Source organism: Hibiscus syriacus, unplaced genomic scaffold (genome assembly GCF_006381635.1).
Source record: "Hibiscus syriacus cultivar Baekdansim isolate YM2019G1 unplaced genomic scaffold, ASM638163v2 tig00110469_pilon, whole genome shotgun sequence".
Classification (NCBI taxonomy): Eukaryota; Viridiplantae; Streptophyta; class Magnoliopsida; order Malvales; family Malvaceae; genus Hibiscus; species Hibiscus syriacus.
Window position 1 is genome coordinate 73,667 of NW_024062751.1, and position 20,656 is coordinate 94,322.

Consider the following 20,656-nt stretch of genomic DNA (forward strand, 5'->3'; position numbering starts at 1 on the left):
TGAAGTCGAGTTCATCTGGAAATGATATGAAATTGAAGCCGTAGTTCGGAATTTGAATCAGCACGTGGCTTCCGTTGCCCTTCGGTCTTCTTCTCGGTTTAAAGACCTTGGATCGGAATCGAACTTAAAAATCTTCATTGACAGATAGCTTTTCCTTGACTTAAGCTATGTTGCTTGAAAATGGTTGCTTGTCACTCAGGCACGGCTAACCCAGGTCCTCTTCTCGACTGCAACCGGAAAGTAGTGCGATTGATGTGTCATCGAGCTGAATAGAATCGAACTCGACAATTTTGATGGCAGATAACCCTTCTAGCCTTGAGTTATGCTGTAAATGATGTGCCTTGGAGTTGAGCGTAGTCGAACTCGAAGGTCTTTGTTGACAGATAATCCTTCTTTGAGTTGGATATCCCTCGTCGTGAAGTTGAAATCCAATCTAAATATGGATGATGCTTGTGTGCACGATTTCCTTCGTCGTGAAGTTGAAATCGCGGGTGACCCATTCGTCGTGAAGTTGAGCCTGGAATTGGATATCCTTCGTCGTGAAGTTGAAATCCAAGTAAGTAGCATTGTTCCGAGTCCAATATCCTCCGTCGTGAAGTTGAAATTGGCTCCGAAATTGGGAAATTATTTGTTGACAACCAGCGGTCCCTTCGTCGTGAAGTTGAACTTGAGTTGTCTGGAGTACAATATCTTTCGCTGTGAAGTTGAAATTGGCTCCGAAATTGGGAAATTGTTTGTTGACAACCAGCGGTCCCTTTGTCGTGAAGTTGAACTTGCGTTGTCTCGAGTCCAATATCATTGGCTGTGAAGTTGAAATTGGCTCCGAAATTGGGAAATTGTTTGTTGACAACCAGCGGTCCCTTCGTCGTGAAGTTGAACTTGCGTTGTCTCGAGTCTAATATCCTTCACTGTGAAGTTGAAATTGGCTATGAAATTGGGAAATTGTTTGTTGACAACCAGCGGTCCCTTCGTCGTGAAGTTGAACTTGCGTTGTCTGGAGTCCAATATCCTTCGTTGTGAAGTTGAAATTAGCTCTGAAATTGAGAAGTTGTTTGTTGACAACCACCGGTCCCTTCGTCGTGAAGTTGAACTTGCGTTATCTGGAGTACAATATTTTTCGCTGTGAAGTTGAAATTGGCTCCGAAATTGGGAAATTGTTTGTTGACAACCAGCGGTCCCTTCGTCGTGAAGTTGAACTTGCGTTGTCTCGAGTCCAATATCCTTCGCTGTGAAGTTAAAATTGGCTATGAAATTGGGAAGTTGTTTGTTGACAACCAGCGGTCCCTTCGTCGTGAAGTTGAACTTGCGTTGTCTGGAGTCCAATATCCTTCGTTGTGAAGTTGAAATTAGCTCTGAAATTGAGAAGTTGTTTGTTGACAACCAGCGGTCCCTTCGTCGTGAAGTTGAACTTGCGTTGTCTGGAGTCCAATATCCTTCGCTGTGAAGTTGAAATTGGCTCTGAAATTGGGAAGTTGTTTATTGACAACCAGCGGTCCCTTCGTCATGAAGTTGAACTTGCGTTGTCTTGAGTCCAATATCCTTCGCTGTGAAGTTGAAATTGGCTCTGAAATTGGGAAATTATTTATTGACAACCAGCGGTCCCTTCGTCGTGAAGTTGAACTTGCATTGTCTGGAGTCCAATATCCTTCGTCGTGAAGTTGAAATTGGCTCTGAAATTGAGAAGTTGTTTGTTGACAACCAGCAGTCTCTTCGTCGTGAAGTTGAACTTGCGTTGTCTGGAGTCCAATATCCTTCGCTGTGAAGTTGAAATTGTCTTTGAAATTGGGAAGTTGTTTGTTGACAACCAGTCGTCCCTTCGTTGTGAAGTTGAACTTGTGTTGTCTCGAGTGGCACGATATTCTCCGTCGTGGAGTTGAAATCACGGATGGCCACTTCGTTGTGAAGTTGAGCCTTGACTTGAATATCCTTCGTCGTGAAGTTGAAATCCAAGTATTGTATGTTGCGGGTGGACACAATTCCCTTCGCCGTGAAGTTGAAACCGTGGAAACCCCTTTATTGTAAAGTTTGACTTCGAGCTAGATATCCTTCGTCGTGAAGTTGAAATCCACTCTCGAACAAATCGTGTTGTTTTAAGAGAAACTTTGAATCTGTCGAGTTGGTCGAAGTGTGGCTTTTTGCTGCTGAGTTAAGCAACCAACATGAATCTTTAAAGGTGCTTTTGAATCGAGTATCCTTCGTCTTGAAGTTGAAACTTGACTCTAAAAGCTGCAAAAAATTATGTATGTGGAAAATGATAAATATGGTGCTCTAAAATGTATGCATAAGATGCATGTAACATGAATTGGTTATATTTTATCTCCTGAAAAAGGTCTGATAATTTGCATTAGGATGTTGAATCCCCAAATAATGCCCCAATATCCAAAAATGCCCCAATATTTGATGTTGAATCTCCAAAGATGCCCCAAATGTTCCTCATTTCTTTCTTCAGCATTGATTCTGAGCATGAGTTTTGTGTCTAAGAGTCACATGTCATTTACCAAGATTCACTCTAGAGAGACTGTCTTGTTTGAAAAAAAATGTTTTTCTTTCTCTTTTATTTTCAAAGTTCTGAAAATATCAATAAAGAGTTTCGAAAAATGTTTAATCAAAAGTTTTGAAAATATTGTCTCTTTCACGGTTTTACAATTGAGACGAATCATAAAACTAGAGTTCATTGGATATCAAATGTTTAATTACAATGTTAATCCTTCAATAAATTATAGCTATTTGACACGTTCCAAGATCAAAGCTATCTTTGGGAAATGGTTAAGTAAGGAAATGATAAAAAGGTCTCAGGTTATTGTGTTTGGTCAAAGGTTTGGCATTTGATGCTCAAAGGTTTGATGGGGTAGCTTGCATGCTCCTCTACTGGAAGTGTTCTCCGACTCCCAGCTTTCATAGTCACATTTGGATTGTGCGATGCCTTATCAAGGAATTTGTGTGATCGCCTCAGTTGCACAATTTTTATATTCGAGCCGCCTTTTCAGGTTTTCAATTCAAATCCTCCTTTGGTTTCAAGACGTTATTCAGGATTTACGTCTTAAACCCCCCTTTGTTATTTTTCTCTACCATGCATTAATTACATTGTTTTTTGCAAACAAAGATTAATCCTGATGGGCGGGATGAAATCTGAAGATATTCTCTTCTGTTTAGAAATCCATGTATGATTATAAAGGACTTTTAAGGCACGTAATGTAGGCTAGGGTTCATGGTTATGAAAGAAAAAGATAAATAGGCCCAAACAAGTGTTTCAGGGTGTTAAACCAATGATCAATTCATTCTGATGCCTTCAATCTTGCTCAAAATGTTTCTCTCTCTTGATGCTCCATGATCTTCGAGTGAAGTGATTCAGTGATTCGGGAATGATTGTGCTTGATCAATCTCATAGTTTGAAGCTTGATGTACCATTTGTCTTTAGGGAATCTTTGCATGTGCTTTTTTGTCCCTTTTTCTTTTTGATTTTTATTCTTTCTTTTTTCTTTATTTTTTCTTCTTTTCTTTTTTTTTGTTTTTGCCCTTTTTGTTCTAATTGAATCTTCGCACTTGACATTTGGTTCACCTTTTGGTATCTCATCTGAATTAATGTCTTCGCTCATGTAAGCATATTTCTTCCACCTTGCCCCCCAGTGTGGAGGGTGATCCTTGGTTAGGGTTGAATCCGAAGAAAAATACTACAGGCTCAAAAGGGGACACAAGAGATATATTTTTTTCTCCTGTTGTGAAGGGATAAAGAAAGAAAGCCGTTCATCATTTCATACATGTAAATCTTCACAGAAGAGGTATCCCCTGGGGGATAGATTTTCAAGATTAATTCTATTCGCATGAAAACAGTGTAATTAATGCATGATAGAATTATTTCGAATGAATTATTCTTCTTTTTTTCCCCAGATGTCTCAATGTTCAGGCTCCCCACGAGATGCCCCAAGTTGGTTCTTTAGAAGAATGCTCATGTTAAAATGAACAACTCAATGCCTTGGGTTTTAATGGTAAAAAAGGTTATTTTTTAGTCTAAAAAAACAGTGGTGTGATCTTATTGACTCAAAGAAAGGTATGAGTGTATCAAAAAGATAAAGGCAATGTTCAAGAATTTCAAAATGAGGTAATGTCAAAATTTTGTCTTTTGGTAATGACCACGAGTTGTTTTGGGCAAAGAATCAAGGTATTTTATTCTGGGGTTTGAGACAGGGTAAGAAAGGTCTAATATTTCCATACGTCAAAAATCTATAATTCTTGAAGAATTAAAAGAATAATTAATTCATTTAATATTCGAAGAACTAAAGATTAAAATTTGTTCAATTACTCCACCTTAGAAAGCATCATAAATTCAATCATTTAAAAGATTAAGCAAACATGAAAGATCAAAGGCGTGTTCAAACAAAACAACCCTCTAAGTGCAAATGGTATATGCCATGCCCCCTTCTTTGGCAAGCGTCTTACAGTTTTCAGAGGAATGTTTGGGGCTTCTTATGTGGTAAGAGCTAACAGCTTCAATATCGTAGCCCTTAGGATATGGGGATTCTTTTCTTAGATCATCCTGGCAGGCTTTGTCCTACAATCAGCTGATCAGGCTCCCACTGTATTGTTTTCAGTTTTTTCCTTTTGATGTTAGAATCTTGCTTCCATGTGGTGTCATGTGGTTAAAACCACTTCATCGAATCCTCCATGAAGAAATTTCATGTTTATGAAAATGCTTAAAAATGAAATGTAGATACACAACGCAAAATGAAAAAAATGCATGAAATGTTCGAGGCATTGATCCAGAAAAGTGTCCATTATTATAAATAATCCTTATTTCGACAAAAATGTTTTATCTTGTAAGAGACATAAAAACAATCAAATGTACATTCGGACTAAATCCTCTAGACCCCGAACAGCTTCCAACAGGTTAACAAGTCTTCTGTTTTCATCTGTCACTGGTTGTATGCCTTGTTGGACCACTCCAGCTTCCCTTGCCAGGCCGTGTAGATGGCGAGCTGCCTTTTGTACTTGATCCAGGAAGTCTCGGATGACTGCGTCTCTGGCCTTCACCCTTTGTTGTGCTTGCTCCCAATGGAAACGCCACTGTAAACATCCATCGAAGGGCACTATCTGAAGCTTGCTTGCTTGCTTCTTGAACCCATCTACAATAGCTTCTAACTCAGCTATTGTTTTGCCATCTCTCTCATGTTGTTTCTCCAGATCAGCCATCCGGATTCTCAAGCATTGGTTTTGATGCTGACTGCCTGCTAAGTGCCTCTGGGCAGTCTTCATCTGTTCCTTCCAAGCTCTCTCATTCCAGTATTTAGAAGCCACTTTCAACTTGGAGTTATTCTTGACTTTATCTTGATACCCCTTTCTCAAGTCTTCGAGCTCTAAACGGACTCTTTTTTTGTTCTATTTCTAGTTTGTCTGCTCGATCTTTCTGATAGCGCTCAGCCTCAAGTTCCTTTATCCTCTTCCCCAACTCATTGTTCACAGCTTCAAACTCTGTTTTGGGTATCTCAAGTCCAGAAGGGACGGGCCTGAGATGTTCCTCCATGGTCCGGGTGTCCTCACAGTCTGGCACCGGAATATTGTCATTTTTCCTCAATCTTTGCCACTCCACATAGTCCGGAGTAAGTATGTTTCTGGCAGCTACCACATCCATCCGGAATACTTTCTTCCATGAATCGACTGCTTCCTTGATCATCTTCTTATAGTTGTCACCGTGATACTTAAACTCTGATTTAGCTAGTCCGCATGTTGCTGGGACAAACTGATGTGCCCCATAATGTCTAAGTGCTAACAATGGAGCATACCCAACTGCATCCCAAAGTTCAGGTAAGGTCATAGTGTCAAAGTCCCCACATTGGAAAAGAACATCACTGAGGAACAACCAGGGGGCTCTCCAAGTAATATCTCGGTCTTGATAGATGAGAGAAGACTTTCATCCACTTCTCTTTTGAAGTTTCTTCATGCCATTTCATGGTGATGAACTCTCTCAAAGGTGAATACGTAGTGCTAAATCGGCGGTAGACAACCCAATTAGTCTTCCAGAAGTGGCTGTGAATCTAGAATTGAAGGAGCTGAACACATCCAATGAATCTACATCCGCCAGCTCTTCGGTAATGGTTGAGAGACCGAAAGGTCTCGGCTAAGATGGTTGGTGCTGAGTTGACTCGTTTCGGAAGTTGCTCAAACAGATCCACCACGGCTGCGTCAATGCATCCCAAAATCTTCGGAAAGATGATCAAGCCATACAGACCTAGTGCAAAGAAGGTCTATAGTCTTCCATTCATCAGGGTGATCATTCATTAGTTTCTTTATGTGGATCCACTAATTCCTTGCCCGTTACCTTTGTTTCGGAGTCGGTCACTCACCCACTTTTCATCAACTCCTGCAATCTTAGCCAGTCTGTTCTTGAAAGGCTGACTCTTGATGTGTTTGATGTAGGCTCGCTCCAGTTTAATGCTTTCACAGTGCAATAGTGTAGTATACTCCTCGATGGTAGGTACCATGTCCTCTTGGTTAAAAGTGAAGCAACTGTATCCCGGGTTCCAGAATTGAACCAAGGCTCTGATTAAGGGCTCACCGGTCTTAACATAAAACAAAAGTGTAATGTCACCATACCGCTGACTGAACTTCTGTTTTCGATCATTCTTCCAACTGTCCCAAATATCTCGAAGTTCCTCGCACATTGTTATGTTTTAGACTGATAGATGCATAGCTAACAAGCTCTGACACATAACTTCCTTGAAGACTGTCTCCCTTTTCTTTTTGAGTCTTCTCGGACCATAGTCGTACCTCGGGTTTTTAATCTCCTGTAGTACAACACCTTTGTCCATTAATGCAGATTATTTATGGTTAACGAACACATTTTTTGGTGGATCAACACCTCTTTTGAATTATGCAGATGATGGAAATAAAATAAAAGAGATGAAAAAAATGAAAAGAGTTAGTAAGGTAAAGATAATAATCAAAGCAATCATGAAAATAAAAGTCCTACCCCACATGATATCTACCCCACATGCTTATTATTCCTACCCGGACATGATCTCTATCCCGCAAGTTGATTTTGAACAAGTCCTAACCGCATAAATTTCTAGTTCACATGTTTTGAACAGAAAGTAAAGCAAAAAATAATTTCAGCATCCTAGGGTTTAAAACGAGGTTTTGGGATGAGCCCTAACTCCTTGTAGTCTCCGGGTTTAGGTTCTAAAAAAAGGTACTCGAGTTCTCCTTGCCGGTGCCCCCTTGGGCTTACCAGACCCTTAGTCCTAAACCCATCACAAGCTTGTGTGGACTAAGTTAAACTCGAGAGGAAACATTCTCTTATGCCCATACAGAGAATAAATTCACACGAAGGCATAAGGTATATGAATCCCGGAGGTTACTTGCTAGGCCCATACGATGAATAAATTCACACGAAGGCGTCGCTTTCACCCCCACTTAAAACGGGTTCGGAGCTCGGGTATAGAGCCTTTGGATGAAAAATCTTTAAGGGCTGAAATCATTAAAAAACGGTCAGTACAACTATTTACTCGAAAATATAATCAAAAGTAAGTAATAAGGATCGAAATGTTACCTTAAAATTTAAACTTACCCTTTTCATTAAAAAGACAACTGGAAATTACCTTAGCCTGACTCACTTACCTGTGTCCCCAGTGGAGTCGCTAAGCTGTCGTAATCGTCTTTCGGTTGGGCTCCAGAATTGGGTTTCAACTTGAAAAATGTGGATTGGAAGTCGCCACCTATCATTTATTTAAAACAAATGGGTTGATCGGATACCCTATTTGTTACCTGATCTGCGTCTTTCTAAAGATGTGTCGGGTTCGGGAGTCGGTTACGGTCAAGGAAGGATTAGCACCCTTGAACCGCCCTTTCGGTACTACGTTATTTCCAGTTGTCTTTAATTAAGAAAATTGCAAGTTAAATTAAAAGGTAAAATTTGATCCGAATTATTTACCCTTAATGAGTTTACGAAAATACCCTTAAAAATTAAAATAAGATGTTAAAAGAAAATAATAATAATAAAAGAAAGTAACAAAACTAAAGAGTAAACCAAGGAAATAAATAAAACAAATAATAATAAACATAAAATAATTGGATGAAACAAATATAAAAAAAATAAAATAAAATAAATGAAGAAAAAAATATATATATAAAAAAGAATAAAAAAGGTAAAGTGTTTTTAAAAAAAGAAAAATAATAATAAGAACAAAGAAACTAAAAACATAATGAAAATAAATAAATAGTATAAATAAAATAATAAAATACAAATATATATAAAAATATAAAAATATATGTATAATATAATAAAATACTAAATAGTAACAATAATAATAAATAAATGAAAAATAAATTTACATATAATATTAACTAAAAAAATAGTAATCATAGAAATATAAAATAAAATGAAGTAAGAATATATATATATATAACGTTAGAAAAATATAGTAAAAAAACATAGTAAATAGGTAAACATAGATAAAAAATAATAATATAATATATATATATATATAATAGGAAAATAATATAATATAACGCAAAGAAAAATGAAAAAATATTATAATAAAAAAATAAAAAAATATATAATTAAATGTATATATATATACATATAAATAATAAGGGTTAAATTAAAATAAAAAATGAATTAGGGGTCAAAATTAAAAGTCAATCGAAGAAAAAAAGATAAAACACGCGGATCCACACGACCCGTTTATAAAAATTCGAATAGTTTTTCAAAAACACAAGCCTCGGGGACTAGATCTACAAAAATAGATCTCGAAAACGTCCCCGTTCATCGGCCAAAAACACTTTTTTCAGTTTTCTTTCGAATCAAAACACAGCAAGGGTAAGGAAAAATAACATGCGAAGGTATGAACATTACCTTTCAAAATATAAATGCTTCGAAAAATGTCTACGAGTTGCTTGTAATTTTTTGCTTGGTATTTCGTATATCCTCTTCCGAATGTGTTACAATAGTGAGTTACAATGACTATTTATAATGCTTGTGGATCTTATCTTTAGGAGTTTAAATAATAGTAGAACTCTATCATATTTTTATGAGTTTGAATCCTAGCAAAATTTTATCCTATTTTTAGGAGTTTGAATTTTAATATGACGAAAATGTGTGTTGATATTGGGGTGTAGAAATGGGCCTCTTCTGTAGCATTTGTCCGGAAGCAATTTATGTCAATGCTTGATTGGGGGGGTCCTCTATGGACCACTGTCCTGTTTCCATTAGTAACCACTCACAGTCAGACGATATTGTTTGTTCCATTCCCTTTGGTGACGTTGAGATTTCTATTCTTGTTTTCCTTTTCCAATGTTTGTTTTTGTATACCTGCAATTTCCTTTTCTTTGATAGACTTATGTCGTGTCAACGTGAGTCCACGGTTTTGGAAATTTGGCCCAAGTGTTGTTTGGTTGAAGTCAATGCAAGCTCCGACCCATAGCTTGGGCTCCCATCTTCAGTGCCGACCGCAACTAGAATGTAAATAAACGATGTCAAACAATCCATAAATAGATGTGTTTCTATTAAATAAATGAATTTAAAGATGGATAAAGGATGCATTTGCACAACCTGACCAGTTGTCGCAAATTTCTTCCTTCCGGTCTAATTCTTAGGATACGTGTTAAATGATTCTACTTTTGAACCTTTTTTCTTTCTTTTTCCGAATACAATGAAAAGCAGTGGTTTGAAGGCAACCCAAAAGAAGCAAAGAATGTGAACATGAATGGTGCCAACTTCATGGCTGTTTAGCTGGTGGAATCTGAAACGCAATCTTATCTTAATTTCCACAATCCTCTCTTGTTTGTTGGATTAAACTACATCCGTAGATGCAAAACATTACAAGAAATCACCTTTACATTTGTTTGTTTTGTAGTGTGGAGGATGGGCACTTGACAGCAACCTTTAACAACGATGGGCCCTGCTGCCTCCAATTTTTGATATATGAATACTACATAACATGGATATGGTATGATAACCAAAGTACTGGCTGCACTCAAATTATCGACAATATAAATTCCAAATTACTTCCACCACCCTTGCCCTATACAACAACGATGCTTCATTTCCATATCTTCATATATATATATATTTGCATATGGATACAGATATGAGAGGACTATTGTATTTGTATCGTATCGATACTTGATGAAGAGGTTAGATCGAGTATCAGTAAACAACTAATATACCATCAAGCAAAACCTAATATAAATGCATTAAATGGAACACTGTTTATACAACTTGACTTATAAGCATTCGTATGATGCATTAATCTATGTTCCTTTCATAGGATATATTAATCTATATTAGATGTATGTTCGGTTAAGATATGTTCATCTATATTACATTTCGTTTATATTTCAATAAATTTTTCGAAGCTCACTCTCTGATTGATTATTTTTAGAAAAAAATAGAGTAGGGAAATGAGGTCCTATTAGGTGGGGGCCTACAACCTTTTTTACCTTGACTGGCCTGCCAATTAAGTCCAGCGTGATTGGATTTGAGTGTGGCTTAAGGTTCGTGGGACCAATCCCCATATTAATCATTCCCTCCTTTATTTCAAGAGAATAAAAGTTGTGGACTGCAAAGTGAAACCAAGAAAGAAAAAAATATGGAACAAAATCAAGATACATAAGATTATGTTAATATATAGGCACTTGTCAAAATCCACAAATTTCTTTCAATCACTCATCTCTCTAGATTTGTAGGGCACTTCCCTTTTGCTCCAAGTCAGTGCAAAAGATTCAAAATGTTTCCACTTTTTCCCTTTAAATTATTATATTATATTGCAGATATGACCCTATATATGCACACTGCTTGCTAGCTTCTAACTCAATTAGAAAAAGGTGTCCCTTACCACTTTAAGTCTTGTTTTGTGGGTTTGATTAAAGGGGTAATCTTCTTTTTAAAGTGTGGTCAAGTTCCCTAAGAGTATTGGTGTTTCTTATGATGGAAAACGAACCCTACATCATTTCTCCTTTGAGCTCATTTAAAAGTCATTTTTGTTATTAGGGATAGGGTATTTTGATTATTCAAGTCTTCCACTAATTATGCTTTCAATTTATGAGATCTCCTACCTTTCTCTAAAATGTTTCCAGCTACTCTTCTTCACTAATCTACAATATATCAATGGTCGAATTCTTTCTATTAATCTATATATTATACATCAGTTCTGATTAAATGTGTTAAGTCAAATTCTTCTGTTACTTTCTATATTACACATAAATTATAGATTTAGTTCATATTTTTTTTAATTTGGCCATTTTATGTCCTCTTTATTTAGTCTTATTATCCTTGTCTTATTTTAAATCTTGAAAACTAAATGGACTGAAATTGATTAAATTAGAGTATAATGACAAAATCCACAATTTATACATAGTAAAAGTACAAATGATGAAAATTTACCTATATCAAATGCGTATACATATACAAATAGGGATAGTCATGGATCGGACGGGGTCAGATTTTTTATCCATTCGAACCCGATCCAAGTATAACACCCCTCCACCCGTCACCGAATTTGATCCGGATTTAGGGAAGCTCTATCCAACCCGAAATACGACCTGGTTTTTAAGATAAAAATCTAATTTTGACCCAACATGATCCAACACAAACATACATGCGTGTATATAATTTCGATTTTTATTAGGTAAAATAGGGACCTATTTAAAAAAATACAGAGATGTGTATTATAACAATTATTCCTGAATATATAAAGATCAATTATACTATTATTCTCAAATCGGGTTGTCTATTTTTATCCTAAATCAAATATCTTACTCGAACTCGAATTTTCAAAAACAACAAAAAAAACTCAACCCTATAACACCAAGTCAAACTCATTAAATTTGGGTCAAATGTATATCCTTATAAATATATATAAACCATAAAAGTATACGACAAAGAGTAACCCTGAAGTATGGTGTGTGATGATAAACAAATTAACATGACTATTATCCATTCATTATAGAATCTGAAAATGGGCACTAGCTGTTCAATTTAGATCAAAATCTTTGATGTGGAGCAAGTGCTTCTTCCTCATATCTGAACCCCAAATAAAGAAGCATCAATAAATCAATAAAGAGATAGAGGAATCCAAAACAAGTGTTTCTAAGATTCTTAAGTAACAAATCAACAATATTTCAAGAGCTGATTATTAATGTTTACCCTGCCACTTAGAAAGGTGATTGGTATATTTGGTCATTATGGGGGGAAAGAAGAAATCTTGTCAACCTCCTCATTTTGGGTAGGGGATTTCCAACTCTCCTATATTATATAAAAAGGGAGAGCTTATGGAAGTGGAAAACACCACTGCTTGAGTAAATTTTTGGGTTTTAGCAAATAATTATGTAATCCTGGCCTATCTACTTTGTTATGCAAGAGAATGAGGAATGTCACTTTGTCGGATGAATATTTTTACCATACATGCACTACATGATTCTCTTAAAAAATATAGCAAATGTGGGCTTATTTAGGGAAAATTGTGAAGAAAAAAATAAAAGAATAATATATTACTACATAGAATCGAAAATTATATAATAAATTATACAATAATCACTAAGGTTGTCAACAACTGTCATTAACATACACCAAATGAGAAAAAAATTATATTCGAAATTTATTAACAATTATCGTGAGCATTGATAAACTTATCAACAGTTGTCGATGACTGTAATATTACATTCAAACTTGTAAAAAAACGTCGTCATTTCTTGACATCTTCCCAATAATAAAAATGAAATCATTCTACTATAATTCGAACAACTTGAGAGTTAATTTTTTTGTGAAATACAAGTGGTTTCTTCTTTGTATGAATCATGTGGTGAGTTGCTACAGCTGAAGAAGTGTGTGTTACAGTTCTTACAGCTGATGGCAATCCTATGTGCAATGACCGTACGTTGATATTCAATTTAGATTGTTAATAGGTTAATGTGTAATAATTGGAACATTAGGCTGGTAGGTCGCTTTCAATATTACCCTCCTATGGTTGTAAGACTGTGTCTTTATGGTGACATCCTTAGTTTATCATAGGCAAAAAGATGATGTAAATTGAACCGAAAACTCTCTCATCTCACTTCTGCCAAACCTATGGCCAGATGAGATTTAGAATAAAGTTGTTCATATTCATTATTATTGATGGTAACATTTAAGTTGACACGGTTTATCTTTTATGATTTGAGTAGAGATACATAATTAGTTGTTTATGATGGTGTTATCGACGGTCAACATTGTTTGATTCTTAAAATTATCGAGTGAAAAATAAATAGATAAAGAAGTCCCATTTTTTTACCTTGACTAAAGGTTTTATAGTGTGATTTTTGACCTCAATGTCAAGTCTATAGTTATGATGACTACTCGTAAGTTAATCAATTAAATAAATGATAATAGATATATTTGATCCTAACAGATCATATAGATATGCTAGTAATCATGTCGTTGAGAGAAAATGACTGATCAAAGGGTATGATGACTCAAAGTCTATATAGCTCACTGGAAATGACATTTCGAAGACCTCTTACTATATAGCCTTCCATTTCAACGAAATTGTGCATAGAAAATACCTAATATGATAACCTAACACCCCTCTTTGCTTTAGTTGTTGGATTTTATAGGCACATACTTATAATGTATATTGTTATCATAAAATATGACATAAATTAAGTGATCAATTATGTTATAAAGTCGTAAGATGTTAAAAGTGTAGATCCTATTAAAGTTGTATTTATAATTCGATAAGGGTCAGAGTTATAAGTTCAGACAATAACTGATTCTTAAATCAACTATGTAAATGGGTTATGGTCCTCAAGAAATAGACAATCTCGTATTTACTCTTATCCTCATCAGAGATTTTATACTTAAAGGGACACTATCTTCTTGGAAGATCACAACCAAATATATACTCAAAGATTTCAACGTATCGATTAATTCAAGTATGCTTCGACATCTAATCTTTATTATTCTTGATAATTTGGTATGATAAGATCCTGATTAAACTTTTATATTATGGTTTGGTCCTAACATTAATTACTTGTTTGCATATCTAATCTATCAACATTGCATGAGTTGATTACAGCTAGAAATCTCCTAATATCAAAAGAATGATCAATTTGAACCCTATAGGATTTAATCAGATTGATATAATAATGTGACGTTTAATAAATTTAACACTGAGGGTTTCCCTTCAATTCAAAAATTTAGGAAGCAAAAGGGAACATGTTGACCCTCATGCAAATTTTTAATGAAAAATGCTGTCCATAAAAAAAATAATATTTATAAATATAATATATTTATTTCTGTCGGTGTGATTATATATCGCCCTCCTCCTCTCCTCTATGATTAATCAAAACTATTATACCTCTCAAGTCCCATTAGTCAGAATCACTTCATCTCATTCCATGAATAATTTCTTTTAAATAGTACGCAATAATCAACAATCACAAAACAATATTTGTTCAAAATAAATTTAGTCTATTGATAATACACTTTACCAAATTTATAAATAGTATTATTTTTTAAAATAATAGTATTTATTTATAATTTTCTCCATTAATCGATAATACGCACTAGTGCAAATACAATCATTCAAATCCAAATCTTCTAAAAAATAACGTTTGTTCCATGTATCATTAAGCAGACATCACGTGATCTTTTCATTCGTTCCATAAGTCAATATTAGTCACTAATACTTTATTATTTTTTCCATTGATGATTTTATAAAAGCAAATTCGATGCATATATTAATATTGACTTTAGGAGAAAAGATCCCACGTCAACAGTTTAATCAATGGCCCATATACAATTCCATCCACTGGGTTTGAACATCTGCAGACATATGCATGCTGCAAATCAAGATGCATGCATTGAGCTTTTGATTCAACTTGGGAGATATTATCATCATTAACAGTTATCTATTTCGGTGATTACATAAGTTAATCTCAACTTAACTTTAATTATGAGTTTTAAGTATTTAAACCGAATGATTGTCCCAAATATATGTAGGGGGGACCTATGGTTCAAATCTTGGTGTGTCTGTCAGATGCCTAGTTAACATTGTTTTGTTTGCATCACATGTTGAAGGAATTGTTGTCCAGGCTTTGATTATCACCAAAAACAGTATAATTGAGGCCATGTCATCGTGGTTTCGATCATCAAAAAGAGGCTAAAGTTGAGGTGATGAGGTGTTTATATGCTAAGAAATTACTACAGGTTAATACGTGTTAGAAATGCTAAGAATGCAAAGAATCTCATATGTGAAAGAGAAAAACTGGTGATAGTTTATATGCTATGTTTGTCTTTCGAACTGTAGTAACATAAGCATCTCCAGCTGTTACCCTGACAATCTCCAAAAACACAGCCAACTTCACGAGGAAGAAGATGCCAACATTCACATACATGCATACATATATGTTATAATGACATGGAATGAGAACACCAAAATGGATCAAATAACCCTTAGCATGGAAGGCAGTGAGGAAAAAATCCTAGAAAACAGAGGTATTAATGTAAGATTCCTTGGGCTTGACCTCAATGTCCTTGGAAAACTAAGATCAATGATTACTAAATAATTACATCAAGATATTCACTGACCAAGATAGATGCTTCCAGATTTTTAAAAAACACTCCTCAAAACACGCATGTTTGTTTTTTAAACCTACTTTTATTTCTCAGTCCCAAGGAATAGGGTTGACATTCATCCCATTATTTTAACCCTCTCCTTAATGATTCATTTGCTACAGAAAACAAAGTTGTCAGTCTTCTATTTATGTTCTCGGTGTCGGTAGCTGTAACATATATATTTCCTGTATTAAAAAAACACATGCACACATATAAAATATGTGTTTTTAGTACATTGTTTCCTATGCTGTCGGGAACCCTAGGTTAATTTTTTTTTAATTTTTTTGATAATTTTATATGAAAGAGATTTAATTATGAATATCTGCTTGATCCAACGATGGGGTTTGAGCAGAGCCAGATGGGGGTGGCGCTGCCACTATTTTTCTTTTCTCAAATTTCAATGGATAAGAATTTTAATATAGAAATCCAATCCCTTTTTCGAAGGTTTCTTGTTGATCTCAAGGTAGGGTTTATTGGCATTTTGATGAGAATGCATGGCTTGAGACAAGGAGATGCCTCAAGTTTCAAATAATTTGAAATCGATTAAATTAATTAATTTTAATTAAAAAAGTTAATAGAAATTGTTAATTTTATTAAAAAAAGAAATATTTAGAATTATAATAAAGATGTACAAACATAATCATAAATTAAACACATAATAAAAATATTTTTATAATCATTAACATAAGAAATTAGCCACTTAAAATCACATAATGATCATACAAAAAAATATTAAAAAAATCTAAAAAAAATCAAAGAAATTGACCACATCAACAAACAAACCACAAAGGAGATCAAGCTACTAAAAGACCACTGCTAAATCACAAATTAGAGTCAAGTGATGTGAAAAAACTATCCATGAATGAAGTCGTGTATCCAAATTCAATCCAAAGGTCCAAAATGGGGAAAGTCAACATGATTAGAGCCGTCCTAGACATTTTCGAAGCCCGGAGAAAAAACTCAAAAATATGCCTTTATAAAATGAAAGTATATTTCATTATTTTCAACAATTAATTCAATATTACATAAATAAATCATAGAAAATGATTAAATTTTGTGAAAATATATTATTTTATTATTTTACTAAGAAAAACCTTAAATACGACTAAAAGAGAATAAATATAATAAAATTGAATGCATATGTATGATATATAACTTGATTTTTAAATAATAAATAAATAAAAAGGATTGTATATTATTTATTATTAGACTGAGAATGAAGAAAACTGAAAATTAAAGAATATTCTATAAATTGAAGAGTAAGATTTGAAAAAAGAAAAAAAAATATGGTTAAATTTAATTCAAAATTGAATGAATAAGAGAAATGGCAAAAGAGGGTCAAAAACTAAACATTTTATGAAAGTATAAAAATTAGGGGCCCTAATCATAAATATAACAAATTAGTTAAATTTAATTCAAAATTGGATGAATTAATAAGATAATTGGAAAAGGAAAATCAAAAACTAAAACTAATTTATGAAATTATAAAAATTAAAAGCCTTAATTGTAAATATAAAAAATTAAGGGCCCTAATTATAAATAAAAAATTAGGGGCTTGAGTGATTGCTCAGGGGGCTCCCTTTAATCGATCCTAAACATAGTAAGTTGGTAACAAATCAACTTCATCTTGATCAATAATTCAAATGTCAAATTCAATCCGAAAAAAAAGAAGTTAAGCGTGAAAGTAATTTTTTTTGGAAGAGATCAAAATTTTTAAATTAGAAATAATTAACTTCTTTTTCATAAAAATCTTTTTATTCTTTACTTTTTTATATAGAAGTAACTAATTTTATTTAAAATAGGAAATATATCAAATTAGAATAAAGATTTACAATCACGATTGTAAATTAAGCACATAATTAGGAAAATTTACTATAATCATTGAAACAAAACTAGCAACTTAAGATCACATAAGGATCATACAAGGAAAGATTAAATCTAACCAAGAAACTCGAACGAGATATATACAAATAGATCTTGATCAGTCATGACGATATCAAATTAACCCTTAGAAAAAAAATAAATCAAAAAACAACTAAAGAACTGGAAAAACATGTCAAAAATAATAAGAAAACTTGCTATAAAGGCAGATGAAAACATGCAACACAATTAGATTTATTTAAAATAAAAAAACAAAAGAAAATAGGGATATGATACATAGATGAAAAATACAATAAAAAATACATACGGTCGGCAACTAACATTAAAATTGTTGACATCTCTAATCAACAAAGATAAAAAGAAAAGAAAAGAGATGATAAACACACAAATTTTATTCTTGATTTATTTAATCTCAAATCAAACTGTTGTTGCCTTATTTCAAATATATATTAATGTTTCGAGTATCATTAATATCCATGGGATTTAGTACTATTTGTGACCAGTGGAATTAAATATTGTATGTGCTTATGTGCATATGGTACACAATTTTCCCCATTAACAACTAGTTTATATGGGAATCTAGAAAAAAAGGAATTTATAGCGATGAATTTAGTGTTGTAAACCTCAAAGACTAGTTCGATACACTCAAGCCTTGTCGTGGGATTTGATGACATCGCACGAGTAGCATATACTCAAATCGTTGAAGCATTTGATACGGCTTTTCTTACAGCCTCGTGAATGTGCTTTTTGGTTGATTGAATGTTTTTTACTCTCTAGTAAAATGATTCAGTTAAAATACTCAAACTGTAAAAACAAAAAGTTACAACAAAAACTGTAATAATTTTTTTGTTTAATCATTAATGATTTAATTAGAATTTGACGATCTAATCAATTTAATTCTTTTAATATTGGCATAAAGTAATTAATTTACCGACAAAGAGGACCAACTTGTTCCCACGTCTTCAAATCAAATCAACACATTATGAATTACCTAACAAATTATATACCACCTCTCTTTCCAGCTTCTTTCAACTTGCACTCTTAATTTGCTTAATTATTATCTTGTTTTGCTGTCACCGTGACGTAATCTTTGTTATGTACCACGAGAAATTTCGAGTATATAGGCCCGTCCATGCTTCAACATTTAGCATTTGTCTTACATTTTCTTAAGATTATTTATAATTATATTAACAACTTTAATAAAAAAAATGTACATTGCGATAATTATGTTATATGGTTAATGTTGGTCCTAAAAACATATTAAACTCTTGAGTATATTGGGTAGTTGTGCTTTTGAGTGTTGCATGGTATGCATTTTTTTCATTAAATAACCACATGACATTTGGGGCATCATAATTTCAAATTTCAAAGCACATCAAACCTGACATATAGAAAATCATGCACGTGAATAAATCAAATCACCATTATGATCCCATCTTCTAAGCCCATGCAAAAGGTTGGGAAATTAACTTCGTTAGTATTTAGGGCATTATTTTGTTTATTACATGTGGTGAGGTAATGAAAAATAAATAAATCAACGTGTGACTTTTATATGAAAATCTTTAGATGAATTAAAATTCACAAACATAGTAGAAGGAATTTATTTATCGATGATTTTTTTTTCATGTCATCTAACTTTTCGTTCGAAATTATAAGATTTTTTATCGCGTCAATTTTTTTTATTACAAAGTAGTATTTGTTCTAAATACTCTCAATTATTTGACAATGAACGCTCAATCACCCCGCTGTAGCTGCTGGTGCTCGATTACTAGTATACTGACAATAAATATTGTTTTATTCAATTGATATTTGATCATGGATTCAATCTCGGACAAACTCTCCCTCACCTGAATACAAAGAAATAAAGAAATTGAAGATAAAATGATAAATTGTACATTTAGTCATTTAAAAAATTGGAAAAATTTTAGTTTAGTACCCAAATCATTGAAAGGATTCAAACTTCATTCACATTAACGATTTTCATAACAAAATGAAGAAAAAAATAATTCAAGACTACATAACTAAACATGTAATTTACTCTTTGGTTGAGTTGATTAAAAGCTTAGGAGAAAGTTGGGAGGCAAATAAAAATTCTGCACAAGAAAAGGCCAAGAATCCAAAAATGCCCCTGTAATATGGAGTATATTATGTTTAAAATAGACATGTCCTTAATTTGAAGATTATCTTATCCAATCCACTCGCTATCATTTTGTCCATAGAACATTTGGGCAGCGACCGGTGTACTCACCCAACTTTGTATTTACAGGGAAAGGGATTAAGTTGACTTTTTTGTCCTTCCACCTTGCTCTAAATTTGGAGGATCTTATATATGTGTGTGAGATGACCATCCAACTCAGTTGGTAGAGCACAAGGTTCTTAACCTTGAGGTCGTGGGATTGAGTCCCACGAGGGCATTTCATAATTCGGAGGTCTCCTACGGAAGCTGCTCTCAACCTGGTGTTGGAGGCAGCCTACTATCTTACCTCCCCTTATCCCATTACATATGGAAACAAGGTCAACCATTTTATATATGTGTGATTGCCAAATACTCACGATTATAGGCCCATGCCTCTTAAAATCTCACGAGACAAGAGAAAAAGGATACATAGTAGAAAAAGCGAAAACGTGGGAATTAGGGTTTCATTATGCCCAAACTAGTGGTTGGAATATGGATGTTAGATTTGGACAATAAATCTAGAAGGCTCCACGAGTATGGATGTACATAACTAACAATTAACACTATTAATTTAATTTATAAAAGTTTATAAATTTTAAAATGTTCAACGTATAATTAAATTAGTTGTAGTTTTAAAGGTAAATTATACAAATGACCACCTAATTATTGGTCTTTTTTATTTTGACCACTGTTTTTGAAAATCTGTCAATAAAGTCACTCAACTATATAAATGCATTCAATTAAGTCATTTATCGTTAATATTTAACGGAAAAGTTGATGTGGCAGTTAAAATATTTGATATTATTATACATTTGGTCCATGGCGTTTATATGTTCTATCAATTTCTTCATAATTTTAATAAATTAAAATAAACTTAACCCTCAAATCAAATAGTGTCAAAGTAGTCTTTATTCATCTCATTCTTTCAATTTGTAGGAAAACAAACAAGATAATAAAACTTACAAAAAATTGATTTCATTTTTTAGAAATTAAAAAAAATAATATCAAATGCT